The following is a 19,864-nucleotide window of genomic DNA, read 5'->3' as shown; positions in this document are numbered from 1 at the left end:
ATGTCCAAAGATAAATATTAGTGCATTTGTGATTCATTATAGAGGAGAGGAAGCCCCTCATCCCTGTTCTCTGTACATCTAAATCTTTCAGTATAACTTCCACGTATAAGAAAAACGTTTATTTATTAGTCACAAGTCGACTTACATTAACATTGCAATGAAGTTGCTGTGAAAATCCCCTAGTTGCCACACTCCGGCGCCGTACACTGAGGGAGAATTTAGCGTGGCCAATGCACCTAACCAGCGCATCTTTCGGACTGGGGGAGGAAACCAGGGCACCCGGAGAAAACCCATGCAGACACGGGGAGAACATGAAAACTCCGCACAGACAGTGATCATAGCTGGGAATTGAACCCAGGTCCTGACACTGTGAGGTAGCAGCGCTAACCACTGTGCCATAAGAGGATAGCCAGGAATATCATGGTTGAGTTTATGGGCCTGATTTTACCATTTTGATTCTAAGTGCTGAATCTGGGCGTAATGCAGATCTGAATTGGAAATCTGCTTTCAGGCGCCCCCATACGCACTCAGCCTGAAAAAAAAATCGCCAGTCCCATTTGCGCTGTGGGTGGGGCTTAGCGCGCTCAGAACGATCGGAGCTCTGAACTGCGCATGCGCAGTTAGAAAATAATTTGAAAAAGTGCACCGCTGTCAGATCGCTCGCGGGAGCAAAAAGCAGGAGTTATGGATCCCACAGACATCACTGTCCCCCTTATCCACCGCCCCCCCCACTACCCAGACCGACTGCGACACCCTGCCCCCTTCCCCCCCACCGATCGCCCGCAGCGTGGCAGCGGACCCCCTGTCCCCCCCACCAGAGATCCATCTGCCCCCCCCCCCACCAGAGATACATCTTACCCGCCTCCCTCCTCACCACCCCCCCCCCCCACCACCCCCCCCCCCCCCCCCCCGCAGAGAATGATCTGGCCTCACTCCCCCCCCTCCAGAGGAACATCTGACCCGCCTCCTCCTCCTTCCCCACCAGACAATGATTAGCCCACCACCCCCCCAGCAGACAATGATCGGGCCTCCCTCCCCCGCCTCTACCAGAGATACATCTGATCCGTTTCCTCCTCCTCGCCCCCCACAACCAGAGAATGATCTGACCCGCCTCCCTTCTCCCACCGCCTCCCTTCTCCCACAGAGGGCCGTTGGAAGCACTGAACTCGCTCTTCGGCAGCTGGAGCACCCGATTCAGACTTTTATTCAGCAGGTTCATTTCGGCGCGATTCCGGACTGGCGAACGTGGTGGTAAAGGGGGAAATGCTGATAAAGTTGGGCGGGCAGTTCATTAGTTCAATTGAAATACATGCAAATACATTTAAATCGCTGTTGCCCCCGTTTCAGGCGCGAAGCGGATCGCGGCCATTCCTGGGTTTCGTAAAAGTGACCATCTGCGCGGATGCGGGCGCGGATCGCATTAATGGCCTCACACCCGACTTTACCACGTTTTCGCGCCCATCTTGACGCAATGGTAAAAAAGGGCCCTTTATCTCTATATCAATTGTGTTTTTAAGGCTTAATTTTATATCTTCATTTTCAAGATTCCTCTAACTGCCTGAAGCTATCCCATTTATTCTGAACAGATCTGGGGTGAATGCAGGCAGGTGACAGCAGTATTTCATTTATTATATTAAAGGAACAACTTCTATCCATTCAGGTCAAATGTATTTTGGCCTCAGACAAGAAAGAAGAAGAAACAGAAGATTGGATCAGTTTAAAAGAAAGGGCAAGTCTCTGGATTGGAGCCATCCAAGAGCAGATAGGAAGATTCTAATCCAACTTAAAAAGTCTATCAATTACAAATTCAGTCATTTCTGAGGAGCTGGACATTTACCAGAACAAAACAAAACCTTTTGAACAAGGGGGAAATGATGACTTGATTGTCGGCTCATCAGATAAGAACCCAAGAAATGTCTTACCTCAATAAGAAATACGGAAGAGAATATGTGCAGGGAACATCTTCTCAGGAACTCGGCACGCTGATCAGAGCCATCTACCCCAGCCTTTGATGATTACATTTTCCCCCTGTTTTGGACAAAAGTGACCCCAGGGTTGAGGAACCCATTCTTACTGAAGATTAGGCAGACTGGTCTTTTCCCTGAAGTGTTTTGGATAGAGTATTATACAGAGTCAGGTGTGATTTTCAAACACAAAAATTATTTCAAAGCATTGTAATTAGCTTTAGTCCGAGTTTATTTTCAAATGTGTTCTAGGGCAGATTCTCCTGCTCTGACACACTTGGATCTATTAAAGTGACTGGATTCAGTAAGCACACGGAATTCTGCCAGGAAGAGCGTGCATTGAGATGGTCTACCATCTGTTGATGCGAATAGCATCTTAATGGAGGGATCCTTACTTGGCATTTGATGTGCAACATGGATGGCTCTAATGTGGTGGGAGAGAGTGTTGCAGTGATAATGTCACTAGGCTAGTAATCCAGAGGTCCAGATTAATGCTCTGGAGACACAGGATTCAAATGGGGATTCAACTATGGTAATAAAACTGAATGTCAAGAGTGATGATTGGATTCTCTCTTGTTGGAGATGGTCATTGCCTGGCACTTGTGTGGCTCGAATGTTACTTGCCACATGTCAGCCCAAGTCTGAATATTGTCCAAGTCTTTCTGCATTTGGACATGGACTGTCCAATGTTCAGTAACTGAGGAGTTGTGAATGGTGCTGAACACTGTACGATCATCAGCAAACATCCCCATTTCTGACTTATAGAAGGAAGGTCATTATCAAAGCTGTTGAAAATGGTTGGGTCCATGAAACTACCCTGAGGAACTCTTGCAATGATGTTCTGGAACTGAGATGTTTGGCCTCCAACCACCACAATTGCAATGTACTAAATATGACTCTAAGCTGTGGAGAATTTTCTCCCCGATTCCCACTGACTACAGTTTTGCTCCGGCTCCCTGGTGCCACACTTGGCCAATCCCATCATGGCAGTTGGTGAAATTTAGATTCAATTAATAAAATCTGGAGTTATAAGCTATTCTCAGTAATGGTGATCATGTAACTCTCATCAATTGTAAAATCTCAACTGGTTCACTCATGCCCTGAAGGGGAAAAAATCTTCCACCCTTAGAAGGACAGCACGGTGGCACAGTGGTTAGCACTGCTGCCTCACAGCGCTAGGGACCCGGGTTCGATTCCCTGCTGGGGTCACTGTCTGTGTGGAGTCTGCACGTTCTCCCTGTGTCTGCAAGGGTTTCCTCTGGGTGCTCTGGTTTCCTCCCACAGTCCAAAAGATGTGCTGGTTAGGTGTGTTGGCCATGCTAAATTCTCCCTCAGTGTACCTGAACAGGCCTCGGAGTGTGGCGACTAGGGGAATTTCACAGTAACTTCAATGCAGTGTTAATGTAAGCCTTACTTGCGACTAATAAATTAATTTTAACTTTACCTGGTCTGACCTACATGTGACTCTAGATCATTAGCAATTTGGTTGACTCTTAACTGCCCTCTGAAGTGGTCTAGTAAGCCACTCAGTACAAGTGCAATTGGGAATGTCGGTGCAGACTCGATGGGCCAAATGGCCTCCTTCTGTACTGTAGGATTCTATGAATGAGCTATGAATGCTGTCTATGCCAGTGACACCCAGATCCCAAGAAATAATTTTTTTTTAAATCAGTTAGGTTTACAATTTTCAGAAAAACTATGCTGCTACTATTGAATAACAATGCTTGTAAAAGTTTAGAAAGTAACTGACTGATTAATACACAGGAAATATAACAAGCAGCCTATGTAGCTCTGATTACTGTTAGGATGAGTTCTCTGGAGTGAAGGAACATCAATGGAGATGCTATGTTGACCAGTAGTTACTCTACCCTTTCATTGAATGGGATTGACAAAAAGAGGATGATTCTTAGTCCAGAAAATGAGCATCTGGATTATGATGTGTGATTAATTTACAACCAATGCGTCTGCTGCATGTAGCACACAAACCTTGTACTGGTTCAGATTCAGCACAGAAGGAAGTCCCATTGTACCTACTGTGTCTGCATCACCTCTTATAATGAGCACTTAGTGCCTTTTTTCCTGCCTTCTTCCTATAACCGTGCACCTTCTTCCTTTTCAGATTACAGTCTAACTCCTTTTCAAATGGCTTGATTGAATCTACTTCCACCACACTTTCAGGCTGTGATGTTAACCACTTGCTGTGAGAAAACAAATGTATCATTTTTAGCTTCTTTTGGTTGAAATCTGTGTCCTTGTGTTCTCAATCCTCTATCTACTCTATCCAGACCCTTTATGATTTTGAGTGCCTCTATCAAATCTCCTCTCAGCCTTCTCATCTCCAAGGAGAACAGTTCCAACCTTCCCAGTCTATCATTCATAGTTCCTCATCCCTGGAACCATTCTCCTGAATCTTCTCTGTACTCCCTCCAATGCTTCCACATCCTTCCTAAAGTGCGGCACCTAGAACTGGACGCAATACTCCAGCTGAAGCCGAACTAGTGTCTTACACAGGTTTAACATAACCTCCTGGCCCTTAGTTTATGCCCATATTAATAAAGGATACTGTGGGCCTGATTTTACCAAAACTTCGCGCCCATTTTCGGGGGCGAAATCGCGGTAAAGTTGGGCATCAGGCCTTTAACGCGATCTGCACCCAAATCCAAGCAGATCGCGCCTTTACCGACACCCAATTCGGGCGCAGGTCCGGCCCGCGCCCAAATCGGGTGGCCCAACGATTTAAATGCATTTGCATGCATTTAAATCGACTTAATTTACTGCGCGCCCAACTCTACCGCCAAATCCCACTTTACCGTCTTCTGGCCCAATCCGCGTCCGCGCTGTTACCGACCTGCCGAATAAAAGTCCGAAGTCGCCGCTGCAGCCTCCGAAGAGCGGGGTCAGAGACTGCAACGGCTCTCTGACCCAGGTCATCCTCTGGTCGGGGCGGGAGGGGGGGTGGGAGGAGGAGAGGTGGTGTGACGTCTCATCGCGGGGGTGGGGGGCGGGGGGGGGGGGAGGGGAGGGGGGTGACGTCTCATCCCCTGGGGGGGGGGTGGGAGGAGAAGGGGTGTGACGTCTCATCCTCTGGTCGGGGTTGGGGGGGGGGGGGGGGGGTTCCCGCTGCCAGTCTGCGGCCGATCCCTCCTGGCACCATCACTGGTACACTACCAGCCACAGATTACTCTTCCCTGCAGGGGCAAGAGAGCGGGAGAGATGGCTGTGGCTGGTAGTGTACCAGTGATGGTGTCTCCCTTTACACTGTGGAATCGGCCACTGTGGAATCGGCCGGTTCTGCTTCATCTTCTTAGCGAGGAATCGCTTCATCCTGAAGGTTTTGTGGGATGGCATGGCCACACGTCCACTCCGGCAGGAGGCATCGGTCGCAGACTGGCAGCCGACCACCCCAACCAGAGGATGAGACGTCACACCCCCTCTCCCCCCACCCCCTCCCCCAGGGGATGATCGGTCGCACCCCCTCCCCTCCCACCCCCCCCCCCCCACCCCCCCCAGGGGATGATCGGTCGCACCCCCTCCCCTCCCCCCCCCCCCCCCCCGAGGGAATGATCGGTCACACCCACTCCCCCACCCCCCCCCCCCCACCCCCCCGCCAACCAGGTCTGCCCATTTTCGGGCGCGAAATCGCGGTGAAGTTGGGCATCGGGCCTTTAACGCGATCTGCACCCAAATCCGAGCAGATGCATTTAAATCGACAGCCAACCAGACCTGGTCGGCTGTAGAGATTCGCATTCTAATCAGTATTCTGTAACTTGATTTTGTGTCTCTGTGCCTTGTTTGTGAGCAGATTTCCACTCCATCTGACGAAGGAGCAGAGCTCCGAAAGCTAATGGTACATGCAAGCAAATAAACCTGCTGGACTTTAACCTGGTGTTGTTAAAACTCTTACTGTGTTTTATTAACCACATGCTTGACCTGTCCCGACACATTCAATGATGTATGCAATGGTACACACAGGTCACTTTGTTCCTGCACCCCATAGAGACTTGTACCCTTTATTTTTTATTGTTTTTCCACGTTCTTCCTAGAAAATGTATCACTTCACATTTCTCTGCATTGAACTTCATCTGCCACCTGTCTGGCCAACATGTCTACATTCGTTTGGAGTTCTGCACCATCCTCCTTACAGTTCACAATGCTTCCAAGTTACATGCCATCTGTAAACTTTGAAATTGTGCTCTGTACACCAAGTCTAGGTCATTTATATATATCAGGAAAAGTAAGGATCCTCACAGTAGCACGGTGGTTAGCACTGCTGCTTCACAGCTCCAGGGACCTGAGTTCGATTCCCGGCTTGGGTCACTGTCTGTGTGGAGTTTGCACATTCTCCTCGTGTCTGCGTGGGTTTCCTCCGGGTGCTCCGGTTTCCTCCCACAGTCCAAAGATGTGCAGGTTAGGTTGATTGGCCATGCTAAAAATTGCCCTTAGTGTCCTGAGATGCGTAGGTTAGAGGGATGAGTGGGTAAATATGTAGGGATATGGGGGTAGGGCCTGGGTGGGATTATGGTCGGTGCAGACTCGATGGGCCGCATGGCCTTTTTCTGTACTGTAGGGTTTCTATGATTTCTATGATTCTAACACTGACTCCTGTGAAGTCCACTATAAACCTTCCTCCAACCCACGTGTTATGGTTCAGATCAGAAACTCCAAAGTGTTTTATGGCGCCCGCCTGGATTATAAATTTTGCACCTTGAATTTGGCTAGGTTTCACTTCAGGTATCATTCACTAGGGAGCTTTTATCAAACAAAGTTTTATTTAAGAATATAGTTAACATGTATGTAAAGAAAATTAGCAAAAACTTTTATCAATTAGAAACAAAAACAAAACAACCACGATAATGTATAACCCTTAACAAATATATCTAAGATGTTCCAATCAAACCAAAACCTTCTATAGACAAAACCCTTTAAACAAGTTCAACATAGAAAAATCTAATGCAGCCCCCTACCCGTGAAGGAGCATGTGAGTCAGGGGTCTAAACAATTGGCGGGTGCTACGCCATATCTCCTTCCCTTTGCAGCTGGGATTTTATCAGCATCGGAGAATGTGGTGGGTGAGCCAACAAATTGAGTCCCTTTAAGTGTCCATTAATTGACCACTGCAAGTATTTGGCAGTGGGAGACTCACCACATGGGGACATTGCCTACTGGAACCTGTTGTACTGCATCTTCAAATAAACCAAACCAAAATTTAGTTTATCAGTCCTGTAAGTTTGTATTGAACAGAGAAATACAACAACTAATTTCTGCGGAATATTTCAGAATGGATGACTTTAAATATAGACAAAGGTTTAAATTGCCTGATTTGGATAACCAGAGTCAGATCATGTGGTTTCAGTATTGCTCAGCAATGTGCAAGCAATTTTAACACTCAATTCACTGAAAGAAGGTGACTTTGAGACCTTGCAACCCATACATATGCACCTGGCCCTGATCCAGTCAGGGGCCCGGGATAGTAAGGGGTCTTTGAGTCAGTCGGAGATGCTGAGCTAATCAGGGGACTGGATTTCACGATCCAATAAAGAATTCAGAAGAAACTTCTTCACCCAGAGAGTGGTTAGCATGAGGATCTTGCTTCCACATGAAATAGTTGAGATGAATTGTAGATGCATTGAAGGTGGAAGCTGGGTAAATACGTGAGGGAGGAAGGAATACAAAATGTTAGGGTGACATGAAATAACATTGGAGGAGGCTTGTATGGAGCGTATACAGTGGCCACTTGGGCCGAATGGCCTGCTCCTATACTAGAAATTCAATGTAATTCATTTTCTAGATATATGTGTTAGGTTATTCCTGATTGAAGGTGTCAACTGTGGCTCAGTTGGTAACATCCTTGCTTCTGAATTGTAAGATTCCAGGTTCAGGTCCCAGTCCAGGACTTGAGTGCAAAAATCAAGGCTGACATTCCAATGTACTACTGAGGGTATGGTGCACTGTCTTTTCAATTAGATGTTAAATGTTGGCCTAGTCTGGTGGATGTAAAAGATCCCATGGCGTGATTTCATAGAATCATAGAACATTAGAATCCCTACAGTGCAGAAAGAGGCCTGCACCAACAATAGTCCCACCCAGGCCCCATACCTGTAACCCCATGGATTTACCCTGCTAATCCCCCTGACACTAAGGGCCAATCAGCCTAACCCGCACATCTTTGTAGTGTGGGAGTAAACCGGAGCATCCGGAGGAAACCCACGCAGACACAGGGAATACGTGCAAACTCCACACGGACAGTGACCCAAGGCCAGAAATGAACCCGGGTCCATATCTAGTGAATGTGAAAGTTACTACATGAATGCAATTCTCAATGGTAAATTCTATACTGCTAACTATCTTAAACTACATGATATCCATTTAATTTAAGGCTTCTTGGAGATAAATGGATAAGCAAGGACATTAAGAATAGATGCAAAACCAATCCTGAGGAAAGTATACTTGTACAAATCTCAAGATGATGATTGAGAATTCCAAAGTGACATGGGGAGATGTCCTTTAGACACATGCTGTGAGGCAGCAGTGCTAACCACAGTGCCACTGTGCTGCCCGAATGGTAGTCAACTTTAAACGCTCCTTAAAGACTTTTCTATTTCAAAATGAATGATTGTGCCAAGGCCACTCAATCATTTACAGCTTGAAAAAAATAAGGCCAGGCCATTACCTGGTCCTCTAATAGACAGCGCCAGTGGCTCAGCAGGCATATTAATGGACCAGGAGTGGCAGTAGGGGGATGGGGTGGAGATGTCAGGGTCTACAATTAATCTCAAAATTCCTAAATTACTTTTGGGGGTTGAGCAGGTGGCCGTGGCACAGTGGCACAGTGGTTAGCACTACGGCCTCACAGCGCCAGGGACCTGGGTTCAATTCCCAGCTTGGGTCACTGTCTGTGCAGAGTCTGCACGTTCTCCCCGTGTCTGCGTGGGTTTCCTCGGGTGCTCCAGTTTCCTCCCACAATCTGAAAGATGTGCTGGTTAGGTGCATTGGCCATGCTAAATTCTCCCTCAGTGTACCCGAACAGGCGGCGGAGTGTGGCGACTAGAGCATTTTCACAGTAACTTCATTGCAGTGTTAATGTAGGCTTACTTGTGACACTAATAAATAAACAATAAACTTTAAATTAAACAGGATTTCCACTCTGTAATGTTTTCCAGTGATCCATATGGTAGGTCTGTGAACAATTTTAAAAATATCATTTCTGGGATGTGGGCATCGCTGGACCAGCGATGCCCACATCCAGCTCTTATTGCCCTTTCCTAGTTGCCCTTGAGACGGTGGTGGTGAGCCTCTTTCTTGAAATGCTGTGGTCCCTGAAGTGTAGTTACACCCACAGTGCTATTAGGGAGGAAGTTCCATAATTTTGACCCAGTGACAGTGAAGAAATGGGCGATATATTTCCAAGTCAAGATGGTGAGTGGCTTGAAGGGCAACCTCCAGGTGGTGGTGTATCCCAGGTATCTGCAGCTCAAAGGTAGTGGTCATGGATTTTGAAGGTGCTGCCTAAGGAACCTTGGTGCGTTCCCGCAGTTTATCTTGTAGATGGGATACACGGCTGCCACTGTCTGAGAGTGCTGGGGGACTTGAATGTTTGTGGAAAGGGTACCAATCAATCTACCAAGATTGGATGAGGGCAAGATTGGGATCCACCATGACGCTCCTCTCTGTCAAAAAGGCTGACAGAATTCACTGTCAAGGCTTAGGAAAAGAAGCAATGAATAAGTATGGAATCTCATATCAGATAGGAATCCGTTCCCTATAGGAAAAGGAGAAAAATTGGCAAAAATAAAAATTGGGAGGGTGATCTTGCAACCAGATGACATCCAGCAGCCAGGGGGAGAGAAAATTAGTGCATAAATTTAGGAAGAGAAAATCAAAACACAATTCACTGCCCACAGCTGTTGTCTGATATAAGTATTGTCCTGTTAAATGATTCCTTCAGGCTACGAAGCTGGCAACAGCTGGTGGGGTCAATGAGTGCTGTCAGGAGCACTGGTCACATCACACTGATGATCAGAATAAGTAACCTGCACAGCAGGAGCCTTGTGGATATCAGTCAGACAACACGTCAGCTATCCACCCGAGAGTTACAGGCAATGACTCAGTCAGTGGGCCGTGTCTGGGTGCCCTGTCGCAGCGAGGTACCCTCAGTTGTCATCTGAAATGCATATTGGAGAAGGTAACAGCAGATAAAGACAGTGTGAAATGTACTGCATCTTTACTGTATATAAAAAAAGACTCTCTCCTGTCATTGGCCTCCGTGCCTCCATTTGTTCTGAACGGCCATGTTGTGCTAAAACACAGCTGATCAAATCTCCCTACAAGCCACATCCAGTTTGAGAAACACACACCAATGTTCTTGTATGCAGTCCCGGAGATACAGAACTGAATACATTGTCTGTTTATGATGAAAGACTCTCCACTATTTCACACAAGCAGTTTTCGGCCAGAAAACAATGGAGAATAAAGTCTCTCAGTTCCTGCTTTTGGGAATGGTGGAGGATGTGGGCAAGTGAGGGAAACAATCTGAAGCCAAGTCCAGATAAATCTGAAACTGCAGCAGCTTTATTACAAAAGCAAACAAGAGGACACTCAGTACAGTGTGTTCCTCCACCATGCTTTGTTAACTCGAGAGGGGAGGCACGATGGCACAGTGGTTAGCACTGCTGCCTCACAGCACCAAAGACACAGGTTCGATTCCAGGCTTGGGTCACTGTCCATGCGGAGTCTGCACGTTCTCCCCATGTCTTCGTGGGTTTCCTTCGGGTGCTCCGGTTTCCTCTCACAGTCCCAAACCGTGCTGGTCAGATGCATTGGCCATGCTAAATTCTCCCTCAGTGTACCCGAACAGGCGCCGGAGTGTGGTGACTAGGGGATTTTCACAGTAACTTCATTGCAGTATTATTCTAAGCCTACTTGTGACAACAATAAATAAACTTCAAAACTTTCATTATTACAATTGTGCAGCTCTTCCTGGAGGTCATGGGGGATGGAGGGGGCGGTGGTGGTTATGTTCAGTAGTCAGTGTGGATATCACCGACTACTGAACACCCCCAGGTGTCAGAGAGGTGGTGGGTTGGGGGGGTATTTGAGATTGTGAGGCTGGGGTGGGGTGGGGGGTTTCGAAGGCCGAGAATGGAGCATCAGGGAGTGAAATGTCATGAGATTGGAGGGAGGGGGGGGGGTGTTGGGAGTCAAATGTCAGGGATGTGGGTGCATCGGTGCTCTGAGGGTGGTATATGGGTGGGTTGGGTCAGTGGGGGTCAGGTCGGCTCTGTGGGTCAGGGATATTCGGGTCCACCGGGGGGCGGGGTCAGGTTAGATCTGTCAGGGGATGGGGGAGTGTTGGGTCCAATCTGCAGGTAAGGGAGAGGGGAAGGACAAGGGTGTGGGCCCCCATGAGGGGATTCCTTGGGGGAATCAGTATGGTGGGAAAACTGTAGGGGGAATAGTTAAATGAGTGAGAAAGGGTCCTCTGAGTGAGTTGGGCATGAGGTGGGACTTCTGGGTGTTTACAATAGTTGCCCAGAAGTTAGAAGATGTTTTAATGCGTCTAGCTTTTTCAGAATAACTATTAATGCAACCATGATGGAACTATCCAAATTTTTCGAGTTAAGCCACATTTTCAGATGGTTCCCAGGGCAGTGCAATTGCCCAGGAGAAGTTATGAACAAACTTGTGTGTCTGGACAATCACCATAAAAACCCTTAGCTGGGAAGCCCTGAGAGGGTTTCCCCAGTGGATCTTTGGTGTATCTCCCAAATCCAACACCAGGGAGCTCAGTCGTTATGGTCCTATGTGTTTACAGACAGACTAGCAAATGGATGAAAACATTACCTTCCTTCAGTGACAAAGGTAATGAGGGCTGTTGTATATATAAAAACATTTCTGTGAGGCTAAATTCTCCTCTAACTCGATTTTCATGTTTGCTGATGACACCAGCATAGTGGGTCGGATCTCAAACGATGATTAGATGGAGTATAGGAAAGAGATAGAGAATCTGGTGAACTGGTGCGGTGACAATAATCTCTCCTCCAATGTCAGCAAAACGAAGGAGATAGTCATTGGCTTCAGGAAGCATAGTGGCGGACATGCCGATGTACATTAACGGGGATGAAGTGAAAATGGTCGAGAACTTCAAGTTTCCAGGTGTCCAGATCACCAACAACCTGTCCTGGTCCCTCCACACCAACACTATAGTTAAGAAAGCCCACCAACACCTCTACTTTCTCAGAAGACGAAGGAAATTTGGCATGTCTGCTACAACCCTCACCAACTTTTACAGATAGAAAGTATTCTTTCTGGTTGCATCACAGCTTGGCATGACTCCTGCTCTGTCCAAGACCACAAGAAACTACAAAGGGTCATGAACGAAGCCCAGTCCAAACCAGCCTCCCATCCATTGGCTCTGTCTACACTTCCTGCTGACTTGGAAAAGCAGCCAGCGTAATCAAGGACCCAACGCACCCCAGACGTACTCTCTTCCACCTTCTTCCGTCAGGAAAAAGATGCAAAAGTCTGAGATCACGTACCAACTGACTCAAGCTTCTTCCCTGCTGCCATCAGACTTTTGAATGGACCTACTTCGTATTAAGTTGATCTTTCTCTACACCCTAGCTCTGACGGTAACATTACATCCTCCTTTCCTTCTCTATGAACAGTATACTTTGTCTGTACAGCACGCAAGAAACAATACTTTTCACTGTATACTAATTCATGTGACAATAATAAATCAAATTAAATCAAATCCATTCCGGAAAGCAGGGAGGGCACAACAATTTATTACAACAGTGACGGCACTTCAGGATTACTTAATCGACAGTGAAGTACACTGAGATGTCTGGTGGCTGTGAAACGTGCTGTATAAATACAAGTAATTTTCTTTTTTTAACTTTACACAAGTTTGTTTATAAGCATATGCCATAACTTGGAAACCCAGACACACTGGCTGCAGGACGATAAGAAGGATTTTGGACAAGGGGGCAAGTCAAGGGCCACTGAGATCCCTGTCAAATGAAGGATGGCAGGTGGCCTCCCCAAGGCTGGAGATACCAATAGGCAGCAACACCACTGTCAGAGGTGGAAACTACCATTGTAGACAAGTGAAAGAGCGGGCACCTCAAGATGTAGTGGCCTTCTGAAGACCTCTTATGTACTTATAAGCTCAAAGAGTCCACAACAGGCCCATGGAGTGGCCGCAACAACAGCTCTATGGCTATGGTCGATGTGGGGAGTGGCAAGTTCATTGCAGAATGGATCGCTTGGCCCCTGCCTGCCACCTGGAAGCCAGCTCCATCCTTCAATCACGTTGTCCTCAATGGGAAGAGATTGAAAAATTCCTGTCAGCAGCGTGGGCCTTGTCCTCGAGGTGGCCTAATTGACTGCCTGCAATTTGTAAGCCCCGGGAGTTGATTGTGCACAGGAGTAAAACCACAAACATATCAGACAGAAGATAATAAGGTTACAATGATATAAAGGGTACAATACAAGTTGTAAATACGGCCTTTTTTAGAATATTCATTCATGGGGATGTCGCTGTGACTGGCTAGGCCACCAATTTTTACCCATCCCTAATTGCGCTTGAGAAGGTGGTGGTGAGCTATCTTCTTGAACCACTGCAGTCCATGTGGTGTAGGTACACTCACAGTGCTGTTCAGGAGGGAATTCTGGGGTTTTGGCCCAGTGACAGTGAAGGAGTGGCGATATATTTCCAAGTCAGGATGGTGAGTGGCTTGGAGCAGAACTTCCAAGTAGCGGTGTTCTTATGTGAATGCTGCCCTTGTCCTTCTAGATGGCAAAGATTGTGGGTTTGCAAGGTGTTGTCAAAGAAGGCTTGGTGAGATCCTGCCGTGCGCCTTGTAAATGGTACACATTGATGACATTGTGTCGGTGGTGGAGGGGTGAATGTTTGTGGATGGGGTGCCAATCAAGCAGGCTGCTTTGTCCTAGATGGTGTCAAGCTTCTTGAGTGTTGTTGAAACTACACTCATCTCGGCAAGTGGAGGGTATTCCTGCAGTGATGACCTGGAACTGAAGTGATTGACCTCCAACAGCCACAAACGACCTTTGTGCCAGGTATGACTAACCTGGTCACTATTGATCCCAGTTTTGCTAAGGCTCCATGATGCCGCACTTGGTCAAATGATACCTTGATGTCAAGGGCGGCCACTCCCGCCTCAACTCTGGAGTTCAGCTCATTTGTCCATGTTTGGACCATGAGGTCAGGAGCTGAGTGACCCTGGCGAAACCCAAACTGAGCATTCAGGTGCAGGCTATTGCTAAACTAATGACACTTGATAGCATTTGTTGATGACTCCTTGCAACACTTTATTGATGATCAAGAGTAGACAGATGGGGCAGTTATTGGCCAGGTCCCATTTGTCCTGCTTTTTGTGTACAGGACAGACCTGGGCAATTTTCCATACTACAGGTTAGATGTTAGTGTTGTAACTGTACTAGAACAGCTAGGAGTGCGGCAAGTTCTGGAGCACAAGTCTTCAGTACTTTGCTGGAATACTGTCAGGGCCCATTGCCTTTGCAATATTCAGCATTTTCAGCTGTTTCTTGATATCACGTGGGGTGAATCGGACTGGCTGAAGGCATATGTGATGCTGGGGATCTCTGGAGGAGGCCAAGATGGATCACCCACAGCACTTTTGACTGAAGGTGGTTGCAAATGCTTCAGCCCTATCTTTATTAGATGTGCTGGGCTCCTCCATCATTCCAGATGAAGATATTTGTGGAGCCTACTCCTCTATTGAGTTGTTTAATTGTCCACCACCATTCACGACTGGATGTGATAGGACTGCAGAGCTTAGATCAGATCCATAGGTTGTGGAATTGCTTAGCTCTGTCTATTACTTGCTGCTTATGCTGTTTGACACACAAGTAGACCTGTGTTGTTGCTTCACCAGGTTGATACCTCAATTGTAGGTATGCCTGGTGTTGCTCCTGCCACAACTTCCTGCACTCTTCATTGAACCAGGTCCCGTCTTGGTGGTAATGGTAGAGTGGGAGGATATGCTGGGTCATGAGGTTACAGATTGTGGTTCAGTACCATTCTGCTGCTGTTGGTGGTCCACAGCACCTCATGGATGCCCAGTTTTGAGTTGCTAGATCTGTTCAAAATCTATCCGATTTAGCATGGTGGTAATGCTAGACAAGACGATGGAGAGTAACCTCAATGTGAAGATGGAATTTTGTCTCCACAAGGACTCTGCAGTCATGGGCGGCACGGTAGCACAGTGGTTAGCACTGCTGCTTCACAGCTCCAGGGACCTGGGTTCGATTCCCGGCTCAGGTCACTGTCTGTGTGGAGTTTGCACATTCTCCTCGTGTCTGCGTGGGTTTCCTCCGGGTGCTCCAGTTTCCTCCCACAGTCCAAAGATGTGCGGGTTAGGTTGATTGGCCATGCTAAAATTGCCCCTTAGTGTCCTGAGATGCGTAGGTTAGTGGGATTAGTGGTAAAATATGTAGGGATATGGGGGTAGGGTCTGGGTGGGATTGTGGTCGGTGCAGACTCGATGGGCCAAATGGCCTCTTTCTGCACTGTAGGGTTTCTATGATTTCTATCACTCCTACCAATACTGTCATGGACAGATGCATCTGCAGCAGGTAGGTAGATTAGTGAGGATGAGGTCAAGTATGTTTTTCCCTCTTGCTGGTTCCCTCACCACCTGCCACAGACCCAGTCTAGCAGTTACGTCCTTTAAGTCTTGACCAGCTTGGTCAATAGTGTTACTACCAAGGTAGCTTGGTGATGGACATCGAAATCCCCACCTAGATATTCTGTGCCCTTGCCACCTTCACTGCTTCCCCCAAATAGTGTTCAAAATGGAGGAGTACTGATTCATCAGCTGAGGGGGAAGGGGGCAGTACATGGCAATCAGCAGGAGGTTTCCTTCCCAGTCTGATGCCCTGAGACATCATGTGGTCCAGAGTCGCTGTTGAGAACTCCCAGGGCAAACTCCTGCTGACTGTATTCTACAGTGCCACCGCCACCTCATGATGGGTCTGCTCTGTCAGTGGGATAGCACACACCCAGGAATGGGTGATGGTGGTATCCGGGACATTATCTGTAAAGTATGATCCTGCGAGTATCACTATGTCAGGCTGTTGCTTGACTAGTCTGTGACGCAGTTCTGCCAATGTTGGCGCAGGCACCCAGATGTTAGTAAGGAAGACTCTGTAGGCTTGCTTGACGGGGCCGAGTTTGCCATTGTCATTTCCTGTGCCTAGGTCAATGCTGGGTGGTATTTCTGGTTCCATTTCATTATAGGTTAGAAATACTTAGGAGCTTACTTCTCGAAACCGTTCTGCCAAGTTTCAGTCCAAGTGCAAATATATCGGGCAGGTAATTGAAGGAATTGCAGGTAATTGGTTGCTTCAGTTTTTGCAACATGATTCAAAGCTTGTAAGCCCAATTTGGCTCGTAAGTATTATGGAGCATGTCAAAAATAAAGTAACGCTGACAAAATTTACTGTCACAGAAGATATACTTTAATAGATTTTGGATTTATAGCACAAATTAGCACAATCTCAATAAAACAGCAGTAAACTCACAAAACTCTCGGCTGATTTGAATGTCTAGACCACCAAATACGTACGTTTTTGAATTGGAATAAACTGGTTGACAATTTTCTGCTATTCTGTTTCCTTTTATGGAACTTTTCAAAAGTTTGGCTTGAAATTGCTTGCAGCCCCAGCATTCCAATATTTAACATGTTTTATTTAAACTAAACACTTTAACACCTCCATGAAATTAGCAAACTGTTGTACACCAGTATACCATATCAAGCATTCATACACTATTATAGCAAACAGTAATTTAAAGTTATAAGGTGGAATTTTCCCGTCCCGCCTGCCACAGGAGTTGTAGCGGGCGGGACAGAGAATTCGGTGGACCATGCAAAAGTTTGTTGGCCTTGAGCGGGAATTTCTGGTCTTGGGGTGAGTGCAGCCAGAAAATCCTGCCTATAGGCTCTCACAGAATCATTACTGTGCAGAAGAAAGCCATTTGGCCCATTGTGACTGCACCACCTCCGTGAATAAAGAATTTACTTAGCGCCATTCTCACCTAGTCCCTATAACCCTTCACATTTCCTCTTTGCCCTTTGAATGTCTCCAATACCTCGACTGAACCAGCTGCTTCCACCACACTGTGGGCAGTGTATGCCCGATCCTAACCACCCACTGCCACAAAGCGTTTTTTCTCATACGTTTCATTTGCAAATCACCTTAAATATGTATCCTCATGTTCCTGTCTGAGCGGGAACAGTTCCTCCCCAATGATTCTGTTCAGGCCGTGGATGGTTTGGAATACCTCCATCAAAGCCCCTCTCAGTCTTCTCCACGGAAAACAATCACAACTTCTCCAATCTATCATCATGACTATAGTTGCTCATGCCTGGAACCATTCTTGTGAATCATTTCTCTACCTTCACGTCTTTCCTGAAGTGTGGTGCCTGGAGCTGTAGGTCCCATAGCTCCAACAGAGGCCAAAACCGGGTCAAGTTCAACATGACCTCCTTATTCTTATACTCCACGCTCCTATTAATAAAATCCAAGATACTGTGTCCATTTTTTAACTGCACTCTCCACCTGTCCTGTCACCTTAAATGACATGTGCACATGTGCACCCAGGTCCCTCTGCTCCTTCACCACCTTTAGTGTTGCACCCTTTATTTTGTATTGTCTCTCCATGCCTTTCCACAAAAATGAATCACTTCACATTCTCCTCATCTGCCACTTGTTGCCCATTCCACCGACTTGCCTGTGTCCTTTTGAATTTCTAATCTCTCCTCCTCACAGTTCACAATGCTTCCAAGTTTCATATCATCTTCAAATTTTGAAATTGTGCCCGGTGAGTCAAGGTCCAGGTCTTTACTACATGCCTGTTAAAGCAGCGGTCCCAATATTGGTCCCTGGGGAACTCCATTATACTTGTTCCAGCCCAAAAAACATCCATTAATCATTATTCACCCTTTCCTGTCAATCAGCCAATGTTGTATCCAGATTGCTATTTTCTCTTTTATTCCATGGGCTGTAATTTTGCTCACAAGTCTACTGTGTGGTATTCTTTCAAATGCCTTTTGGAAGTCCATGTACATCGCATCAACAACATTGCCCTCATCCACCACCTCTGTTACCTCTTTAAAAATTTCCAGCAAGTTAATTAAACATGGCTTCCCCTAATTTACCCACATGTATCCATGTGACTATAAATTTTGTCCTGAATTATTGTTTCCAGTAGTTTCCGCACTATTAAGTTAAACTGACAGACACGTACTTGCTGGGTTGAACTTTACACCCTTTTTTGAATAAAGTATAACATTTACAATTCTCCAATCCCCTGGCACCACCCCTATGTTCCAGGAAGACTGAAAATTATGGCAATTGCCTCCACAATTTCCACTCTAACTTCTCTCCATATCCTTAGATGCATCTCATTTGGTTCGAATGCCTTAACAACTTTATGTGCAAATGGACCATTCAATATATCCTTCTTATCAATTGTAAACCCTTCTAATGTCTGAATTACCTTCCCTTTCCCCACACTCTGGGTAACATCTCCTTCCTTGATAAAGACAGATACATAGTATTCTGTTCATAGCCCACTGCCTCCATGCACCCTCTGCCTCCATGCATAAATCTCCTTTTGCCCCTACTCCTCCTATACCACTCTTACTCTTTATATGCCTACTGAAGATTCCCTTTTACGTTAACTTCCAGTCTCTTTTCGTACTTGTGCCTTGCTTCTCTTATTTGCTTTTTTACCCCCTCTCTGAACCTTTCATATTCAACCTGTTTGTATTTTCCACCTGACATCATTCATATGCACTCTTTCTCTTCTTTATCTTATTCTCTATCTCTTTTATCATCCAGAGAGCGCTGGATTAGTTTGCCCTACCTTTCCCTTTTGAGGGATTGTACCTTGACTGCACCTGAAGTACCTCTTCTTTGAAGAGAGCCCACATTTGACTCCAGTTTATCCAACCCAGATCCCTTCTTGCTCCATTGAAGTTGGCAATGTTCTATTTGAAAATGTTGTACATATATCACAAAGCACACTCATCATGCAACATAAAGTGAAATAAAACCAGATGTCAGCTCAGGTCAGGTTGCATGCTATGCTGTTTGCTGTCTCCTATCACGTGCACCAAACGCCATGAAAAAATGATCTTGCAGGATCAGAATAAAACTGACATTTATGAACTCCATATGCAAGTTCTTTTTTAGTTCAGTTCTTCAGTTCTGGATACCATACTTTAGGAAGGATGTGAATGCATTGGAGAGAGTGCAAAAAGATTCACAAGTAAGGTTCCAGGGATGGGGAACTACAGTTATAATGCTAGATTGGAGAAGTTGGGACTATTTCCCATAGAGAAAGGAAGGCGAGAGGAGATTTGGTGGAGATTTGGTGGAGATATTCAAAATCATGAGGGGTCTGGACAGAGTTGATAGGGAAAAACTGATCCCATTCTTTATTATTTTTATTTATTATCACAACTAGGCTTCCTGCTTAATATTGGAATGAAGTTACTGTGAAAATCTCCTAGTCGCCACATTCCAGCGCCTGTTCAGGTACACTGAGGGAGAATTTAGCATGGCCAATACACCTAACCAGCACGTCTTTCGGACTGTGGGAGGAAACCGGAGCACCCGGAGGAAACCCATGCAGACACGGCGAGAACGTGCAGACTCCGCACAGACAGTGACCCATGCCGGGAATCGAACCCAGGTCCCTGGTCATGTGAGGCAGCAGTGCTTGCCACTCTGCTACTCATTGGTGGAAGGGTTGAGAACCAGAGGGCACAGATTTAAGACAATTGGCAAAAGAAGCAATGGAGACACGAGGCAAAACATTTTTGTACAGCGAGTGATTAAGATCTGGAATG

This window comes from Mustelus asterias, chromosome 12, assembly GCF_964213995.1.
Source record: "Mustelus asterias chromosome 12, sMusAst1.hap1.1, whole genome shotgun sequence".
In the NCBI taxonomy this organism is placed as follows: domain Eukaryota; kingdom Metazoa; phylum Chordata; class Chondrichthyes; order Carcharhiniformes; family Triakidae; genus Mustelus; species Mustelus asterias.
Note: the sequence above shows the minus strand (reverse complement) of the source record.